We start from the raw sequence: 9,054 nt of genomic DNA, 5'->3' as shown, positions 1-9,054 counted from the left end.
TATAAAAAAATGTTTAAAACACTGTCAATATATTTTTAATAAAGAAAATTCATGACTTAACATCATAAAAAGAAAATAAGAAATTTGGTTGATTTGGTTAATTTATTAACTATTTTCTTATATTTTTATTTTTTAAAAATGATTGCATTTTAACTTTTTTTATAAAATAAAAAGATTTGATTGACTTGAGTTAACTCAAGTTAACCCACTTGACTTGTGACTTGGTATTTGCCCCCGAATCGACTCCCGAGCCGAGTCTAAAAGCTTTGAGAAACATCATTAAGACCAGCTCCCTAATTAATAAATAAAATGTTGACTGGTGAAATAAATAAAAAAGTTAATTTTTAAAAAAGAAAAAAAATAGCAATTAAAAAAATAAAAACCTAATTTGAAAAAAAAAATAAGATGACAATCTAAATTTTTTAATTAAGGGGTAAAATTAAAAATAAAAATCAAATTAATAAAAGAATCCAAAAAAAAATAAGAGATTGAGTACCAAATTTGAAAAAAAAATCAAGATTAGGATCCAAAGATAAAAATTAAAAACAAATTAAGATTTGATAAAAAAAAATCAAAATTAATATTGTCAAATTTTTCAAAATCAAAATCCATCTCCACCGAATCTTACTCGTGCATTTATAATGAAACAAAATCTATCATTTCTTTCCCATATATATACGTATGCGGGGCAAATCATTTTATACATCCTTTTTAAGAAAGTAAACCACCAAGGCCATGGCTTCCCACATCTTTCTCTTTTCCACACCTTTTTTGGTTTTTTCCTTACTTGCTTATGCTTCCTTCTTTGCTTCTTTTGCTGAAGTAGCAAATGGAAGGAAGGAAGCGGAAGCTCTTCTAGAATGGAAAGTCACTCTTGACAACCGAAGCCAGTCTCTCCTGTCTTCTTGGGCTGGAGACAGCCCTTGCAACTGGTTCGGAATCAGTTGCGACAAGTCTGGTAGTGTCAGCAACATAAGTCTGTCCAATTCTAGTTTGAAAGGTACGCTTAATAGTCTCAGGTTCTCTTCCTTTCCTGACTTGATTGAGCTTATCCTTCGCAACAACTCGCTCTATGGATCCATTCCTTCACATATAGGTAACCTTTCTAAACTCAACAAACTTGACTTGTCTTACAATAACATTTCTGGCAACATTCCGTCAGAAATAAGCACATTGAAAAGACTTAGAGTTTTTTCCCTTGCTGTAAACCATATCAGTGGCACCATCCCTAAGGAAATAGGAATGTTGAGTTCACTTTCTCAAATATTTTGGCATGAGAATGATCTCGGAGGATTACTCCCTGCTTCTATAAGCAATTTGACCCACTTAACTGATCTTTATCTCAATGAAAATGAGCTTTATGGTGGAATACCACCAGAAGTTGGAACATTGGGATCTCTAAATTTGCTTGATTTGTCAAATAACAACCTTAGTGGTGCTCTTCCTACGTCCATCGGAAACCTAAGCAACTTGTCTTATCTTTACCTTTACAGAAACAAACTCTCTGGTTTCATACCTAGGGAAGTAGGAATGCTTGAACATCTATCTACCCTTCAGTTTCTCTATAATAATTTTGAAGGTCCAATCCCTACTTCCATAGGAAACATGAAATCTCTCACCAGTTTACTTTTGTCATCTAATAATCTAACCGGTGAAATACCATCATCTTTAGGAAACTTAGGAAACCTGACTACCCTTCAGTTGTCCGATAATAATTTTGAAGGTCCAATCCCTACTTCCATAGGGAATCTGAGATCCCTCACCAGTTTATTTTTGTCATTTAATCATCTAACCGGTGCAATACCAGCATCTTTAGGACACTTATAAAACCTGACTACCCTTCAGTTGCTCCATAATAATTTAGAAGGTACAATCCCTGCTTCCATAGGAAACATGAAATCTCTCACCAGTTTACTTTTGTCATATAATAATCTAACCGGTGAAATACCAGCATCTTTAGGAAACTTAGGAAACCTGACTACCCTTCAGTTGTCCGATAATAATTTTGAAGGTCCAATCCCTACTTCCATAGGAAATCTAAGATCCCTCACCAGTTTATTTTTGTCATCTAATCATCTAACCGGTGCAATACCAGCATCTTTAGGAAACTTAGGAAACCTTACTACCCTTTGGTTGTCATTTAATAATCTAACTGGTAAAATACCAGCATCTCTAGGCAATTTAAAAAGCTTATCTGTACTTGGCCTTGGGAATAACAATCTTTTTGGTATGATTCCTCCAGAAATGAACAACCTTACACATTTGTATTCGTTACAAATATATTCTAATAGATTGTCTGGTAATCTTCCACGAGATGTGTGCCTTGGTGGATTACTTCATTATTTTTGTGCGATGGACAATTATTTCACGGGACCTATCCCCAAAAACTTGAGAAATTGCAGCAGCTTGTTGAGACTCATACTTGAGAGAAACCAACTTAGTGGAAACATATCTGAAGCTTTTGGCACACATCCTCATTTGAACTACATGGATTTGAGTGATAATGAATTGCATGGTGAACTTTCATTGAAATGGGAGCAGTTTAACAATCTGACAACCTTCAAGATTTCTGGAAACAAGATTTCTGGAGAAATACCAGCAGCTCTTGGAAAGGCAACTCATCTACAAGCTCTTGACCTCTCATCAAATCAACTTGTTGGGAGAATTCCAAAAGAATTGGGAAATTTAAAGTTGATTAAACTTGAACTCAACGATAACAAGCTTTCAGGTGATATTCCATTCGATGTTGCATCGCTTTCTGATCTCGAAAGGCTTGGGCTGGCCGCGAACAATTTTAGGGCAACAGTTCTTAAACAGCTTGGCAAGTGCTCAAAACTGATATTCTTGAATATGAGTAAGAATAGATTGACAGGGAGTATTCCTGCTGAGATGGGGTCTTTACAGTCTCTTCAAAGTCTTGATCTCAGTTGGAATTCCCTCATGGGAGGTATAGCACCGGAGCTTGGACAGATGCAGCAGCTAGAGGTATTAAACCTCTCCCATAATATGCTGTCTGGTCTAATTCCAACCAGTTTTAGTAGACTGCAAGGCCTCACTAAAGTGGATGTATCCTATAACAAGCTAGAGGGCCCCATTCCAGACATCAAAGCCTTTCGCGAGGCACCATTTGAAGCAATTCGCAACAACACCAACCTGTGTGGCAATGCAACTGGTTTGGAGGCTTGTTCTGCTCTCATGAAAAACAAAACTGTGCACAAGAAGGGCCCCAAAGTTGTCTTTTTGACAGTATTTTCTCTGCTGGGTAGTTTGTTGGGCCTGATTGTAGGTTTTCTTATCTTTTTCCAAAGCAGAAGAAAGAAAAGGTTAGTGGAAACACCACGAAGAGATGTTACCGCGAGATGGTGCCCCGGTGGGGATCTGCGCTACGAGGACATCATTGAGGCTACTGAGGAATTCGACTCCAAATATTGCATTGGTACTGGAGGGTATGGAGTTGTATACAAAGCTGTACTTCCATCAGAACAAGTCCTTGCCGTGAAGAAATTCCACCAAACACCAGAAGTTGAGATGAGCAGCTTGAAATCTTTTAGAAGCGAGATTGATGTCTTAATGGGTATACGACATCGGAACATTGTGAAGCTGTATGGTTTCTGCTCGCATGCCAAACACTCATTTTTGGTATATGAATTTGTGGAAAGGGGAAGTTTAAGAAAGGTACTGAAAGACGAGGAACAAGCAGGAAAGATGGATTGGGATAAAAGGATGAATCTTATCAAAGGAGTAGCAAATGCTTTATCCTACATGCACCATGACTGCTCCCCTCCGATTATTCATAGAGACATTTCCAGCAACAATGTTCTTTTGGATTCAGAATATGAGGCTCATGTCTCTGACTTCGGCACAGCCAGGCTCTTAATGCCTGACTCGTCTAATTGGACATCATTTGCTGGCACCTTTGGGTACACAGCTCCAGGTATGTACAAAATCACTGGGTTAAGTTTCAATATGACCTTCTACATTAGGTTAGTTTACAAAATCACTTGAAAACAAAATAGGTGCAATAAATTAGGTTGGCAAAACATAGCATGACCAGCCTCTTTTGCAGAGTTGGCATACACAATGAAAGTGGATGAAAAATGTGATGTGTATAGCTTTGGAGTATTAACATTGGAAGTAATGATGGGAAAGCATCCTGGCGATTTCATCTCATCTCTGATGTTATCTGCCTCCACCTCCTCATCATCACCAATTGGTCACAATACAGTCTTGAAGGATGTCTTAGACCAGCGCCTCCCACCTCCTGAAAACTGTTGAATAAACTCAATCCAGAAGCTCCCAGATGGTCAAGGAAGGCAACCAGCCACCAGCCACCGACCACCGACCAGCCGCCAGCCACCAGCCGCAGCCGCCAGCCGCCTTCACACCGCCGGTCAACAGCCGCCTTCACACCTGGAACAATAGATTTTCGTATTCTGATTTTGTCTATAAATAGAGTGCCCAGCTTATGTTATATGTGTGGAGAGAATTGAGAGGAACACTAGTAAGAGAAAGAGAGAGAGAGGGCGTGTAATTGTTAAGCTTTTGTTGTGTAATTGTAAGCTTCGGTTTTGTGTAATAAAACAGTGTGTTTTATCCCCTCTGAGTGTTTCAAAGCCACCACCAGTGGTTTCTCCCACCAACAATTGGTATCAGAGCCCCGTTCGTCGGAAAACAGAAGTGTTTTGGGGTATATCCGAATTTTCAAAATTGTCAAAAACAAGTTTTGATCATTCCACAGTGTAGAGCTCATCAAGACGAACTCACTGCCGCAAAAATCAGCCAAATCGGAGTTCAGGGTAGCCCACACGCGCCTCCTGAATATTCAGCCAGATCGCCCACGCGCATACCACGCGCCCCGAGGTTGAAGACGACTGAGCCACACGCGCGCCATATTTGAGTCGCGCCGAGCCGTATACGCCGAGTCCTAGCCGAGCCATAAGCCGAGTCCAGCCGACCACAAGCCGAGCCGTATCTCGCGCCGAGCCGAGCCGCGTTCCAGCCTCAGCCGAGCCGAAGGAATATTCCACAGAATATTCCCGGTTCAACCCAGCGAACCGCCCGCCGTACAGAAGTGATTTTTTGACCGGTTCACCCATTTTCTGACCCAATTTCAACAAAGTCAGACCGGTTCCCTACTATTTGGACCATTCCGGATCGATCTACAGTGTCCGTTTGGCCAAATTCGGCTTCCAGAAGGCGATATAGTCATTAAAAGAGGAAAATGACTACAGAAGGTACACATACACTCATCCCGAAGCTGACTAAAGACAACTATGATAGTTGGTGCATCAGATTGAAGGCATTTCTTGGGTCACAAGAGTGTTTGGATATTGTACAAACTGGTTATGATGAACCAGAGTCCAAAGAAAGAGAAGATGTTTTACAAGAGGCACAGAAGCAAGCCTTGAAAGTCAACAGAAAGAAGGACAACAAAGCCAAGACCATCATCTACCAAGGTCTTGATGAAGATACGTTCGAGATCATAGCTTCCGCTGAAACGTCACATGATATATGGGAGGCTCTCCAACAGAAATACAAAGGTGCTGACAGAATCAAGAAGATTCGTCTTCAATCTTTGCGAGGAGAATTTGAGTTATTGCAAATGAAGTCCTCGGAGTCTATTTCTGATTATCACACAAGGATTATGGTAATAGTCAACCAGATGAGGAGAAATGGAGAAGCCATCATCGATGCTCGAATTACTGAGAAAATTTTGAGATCCCTAGATCCAAAATTTGATTTTGTTGTTGTCGCAATTGAAGAGTCCAAAGATGTGGACAAGTTGACGGTTGATGAGCTTATGAGTTCTTTGCAAGCTCATGAGCAGAAGATTGTAAAGCGAAACGGAGATAAGGCAATTGAGCATGCCTTACAAGCAAAGTTGTCTCTCAAGGACAGATATGAGCAAGGGGAGACTTCATCAAGTGGCTACACCACTCAAGGAGGAAGTCAACAATCCAGAGGAGGATTCCAGCAATTCCAAGGAAGAGGTTCTTGGAATACAAGTTTTAGAGGAAGAGGTGGCAGAAACACCACCAGAGGAGGCCGAGGCCAACAAGCATTCACTCCCAGAGGAAGAGGAGGCGGTTACAATAACCGTGACAAGAGGAATATCAAATGCTATAGTTGCAATCAGTTTGGGCACTATAGCACTGAATGCAGAAGAAAAGCTCCGTTGGAGATACGTGAGCAAGCTAACTATGTAGAGAAGGATGACAGAGAAGAAACTGCATTTCTTGTCCAACAAGGACATGATAAGAAAAAGGAGGACATATGGTATCTAGATACTGGAGCCAGCAATCACATGTGCGGCTACCGAGAGTTATTTAGTAATCTAGATGAGACCAAGCAAGGTCTAGTTACTTTTGGAGATACCACAAAGGTTCCATTCAAAGGTAAAGGCAACATCCCAGTCAAGATGAAGAATGGCGATTCCAGCTACATCGCCGATGTGTATTATGTCCCAGCCATAAAACAGAACCTACTCAGTTTAGGTCAACTTTTGGAGAGAGGCTATACCTTTTACTCGGAGAATTGTCATCTAGCAATTAGAGACAACAATTGGAGATTAATGGCCTACGTGAAAATGTCCAAGAATAGGATGTTTCCTTTGAACATCCAGTATGATGCAGCAAGGTGTTTGAGCGCCATCACCAACAGTGAAGAATGGCTTTGGCACCTGAGGCTTGGACATCTGAATTTCACGAGTTTGAAGATGCTAGCAAGCAAGAAGATGGTCAAAGGTTTGCCTCACATTGATCATCCAGATGAAGTCTGTGAGAGTTGTGTCCTCAGCAAACAACACAGATCCAGTTTTGCCAAAGAAGTCAACTGGAGAGCAAAGAGGCCACTGGAGTTAGTACACACAGATGTGTGTGGCCCGATAACGCCTATGTCAACTGGACAAAATAGGTACTTCCTCACTTTTACTGATGATTTTAGTAGAAAGACGTGGATATACTTTCTGAAGAGGAAGTCAGAAGTATTCAATTGTTTTAAAGATTTTAAAGCAATTGTGGAGAAGCAAACTGGTTATACGATCAGAACAGTGAGATCTGATCAAGGAGGAGAATATACAGCAAATGACTTTGAAGCCTTCTGTACACAACAAGGCATCAGACATCAGACGACACCAGCTTATACACCACAGCTGAACGGTGTAGCAGAAAGGAAGAATCGCACGATTCTTGACATGGCAAGAAGTCTGCTCAAAGCAAAGAAATTGCCCAAGCAATACTGGGCTGAAGCTGTATCATGTGCAGTGTATCTGTTGAATCGCTGCCCAACCAGAAGTTTGCAAGGAGTTACTCCAGAAGAAGCATGGAGTGGTCACAAACCAAGTGTAACTCATCTTCGAGTCTTTGGTTGTGTGGCATATGCAAAGATCCCAGATGCAAGAAGGAGAAAGCTCGATGATAAGAGCGAGAAATGCATCTTTGTGGGATATGGTGAAAGAAGGATGGGATACAGGCTGTATAATCCCATCACGAAGAAGGTGATTACGAGTAGAGATGTTATCTTTGAAGAAGATAACTCTTGGGAATGGAATGGTGATCAAGAAGCAGTCAGATGGATCAATCTTGATTTGATCCTTGAAGGAGAAGAAGTACCAACAGTACTTGTCGAAGAACCTATTGTACCTGCAGAAGAACTGATTGTACCAGCAGCTGAACCACAAAGTCCGGTGTTTATACCAGCAGCTGAACCACAAAGTCCGGCACACAGTTTCCCTGTATTCAACAGGAGGAACACACCAGGAGCATCATCATCAACACCACCATCAGCATCCTCGTCAGAAGGACCAAGAAAGATGCGAAACCTTGAAGAGTTGTACGATACCACTCAGGTTATGGAAGATACAACTCTATTTTGTTTCCATGCAGATAAGGACCCACCAGAAAAGAAGAAAGCAATAGGTGTCAAAAGGGTCTACAAGACGAAAGCCAAATTAGTGGATAAAGGCTACAAGCAGAGAGAAGGCATTAAAGGAAGAAGTATTCATGCTTGGCATGACATCCCTCGATTGAGTTTAAAGGGGAGATTTGTTGAATAAACTCAATCCAGAAGCTCCCAGATGGTCAAGGAAGGCAACCAGCCACCAGCCACCGACCACCGACCAGCCGCCAGCCACCAGCCGCAGCCGCCAGCCGCCTTCACACCGCCGGTCAACAGCCGCCTTCACACCTGGAACAATAGATTTTCGTATTCTGATTTTGTCTATAAATAGAGTGCCCAGCTTATGTTATATGTGTGGAGAGAATTGAGAGGAACACTAGTAAGAGAAAGAGAGAGAGAGGGCGTGTAATTGTTAAGCTTTTGTTGTGTAATTGTAAGCTTCGGTTTTGTGTAATAAAACAGTGTGTTTTATCCCCTCTGAGTGTTTCAAAGCCACCACCAGTGGTTTCTCCCACCAACAAAAACGAGCTTGCGGACGGTGTTGCACATGGTGCAAAACTGGCGTTTGCTTGCTTGCAGACCGATCCTCACTACCGGCCAACAATGCGACAGGTTTCTACAGAGCTTACAACTCGATGGCCTCCATTGCCAAAGCTATTCTCCACGATGGAATTGGAAGATATAATGGTTCACAGAAATGTTATTGGCTGAATTTTTACAGCATACTTGGGCGTTTGTGAAAAGCAACTTGTTTGGCAAAATGTAATATTCAATAATCAAGTCTATGTTAGATACTCCGTCCAAAGCATCATTTTAGATGAACTTGGTGAATGTCATGAATCATGTAATTTATTGCCTTCATTTGTATCAATTGCCTTCCTACTACATATTTGTTTTGGAGAGTAATAAACAATCCAAATGCCAATACAAAGACCGTACAATATTGATGAACAAAATTTCCACAATCAAACCAAACCCGTCCTGGAAAATCAAATAACGTCATTTGTCACGTGAAATTCCATATTTATTCCTCTTAGAAAGAAACAAATAAGTAAGACAAGCTCCTCAAGTACAGCTTTCAAACTTGCTTTTGAAATATTGCACAAATCTTTAAATCACACGTTGCAAAAACATGTCAGGTCTTCACCTACATATTCT

The 9,054-nt window shown here is 40.9% G+C and overlaps 1 pseudogene; it reads left to right on the top strand.

The window, feature by feature from the left end:
• Positions 1-681: 681 nt before the first annotated feature.
• Positions 682-8,781, top strand: LOC118056299 (uncharacterized; annotated as a pseudogene).
• Positions 8,782-9,054: the final 273 nt, after the last annotated feature.

The sequence above is a fragment of the Populus alba genome, chromosome 15 (genome assembly GCF_005239225.2).
Source record: "Populus alba chromosome 15, ASM523922v2, whole genome shotgun sequence".
NCBI classification, from domain to species: domain Eukaryota; kingdom Viridiplantae; phylum Streptophyta; class Magnoliopsida; order Malpighiales; family Salicaceae; genus Populus; species Populus alba.
Note: the sequence above shows the minus strand (reverse complement) of the source record. Positions and strands in the feature narration are given on the sequence as shown.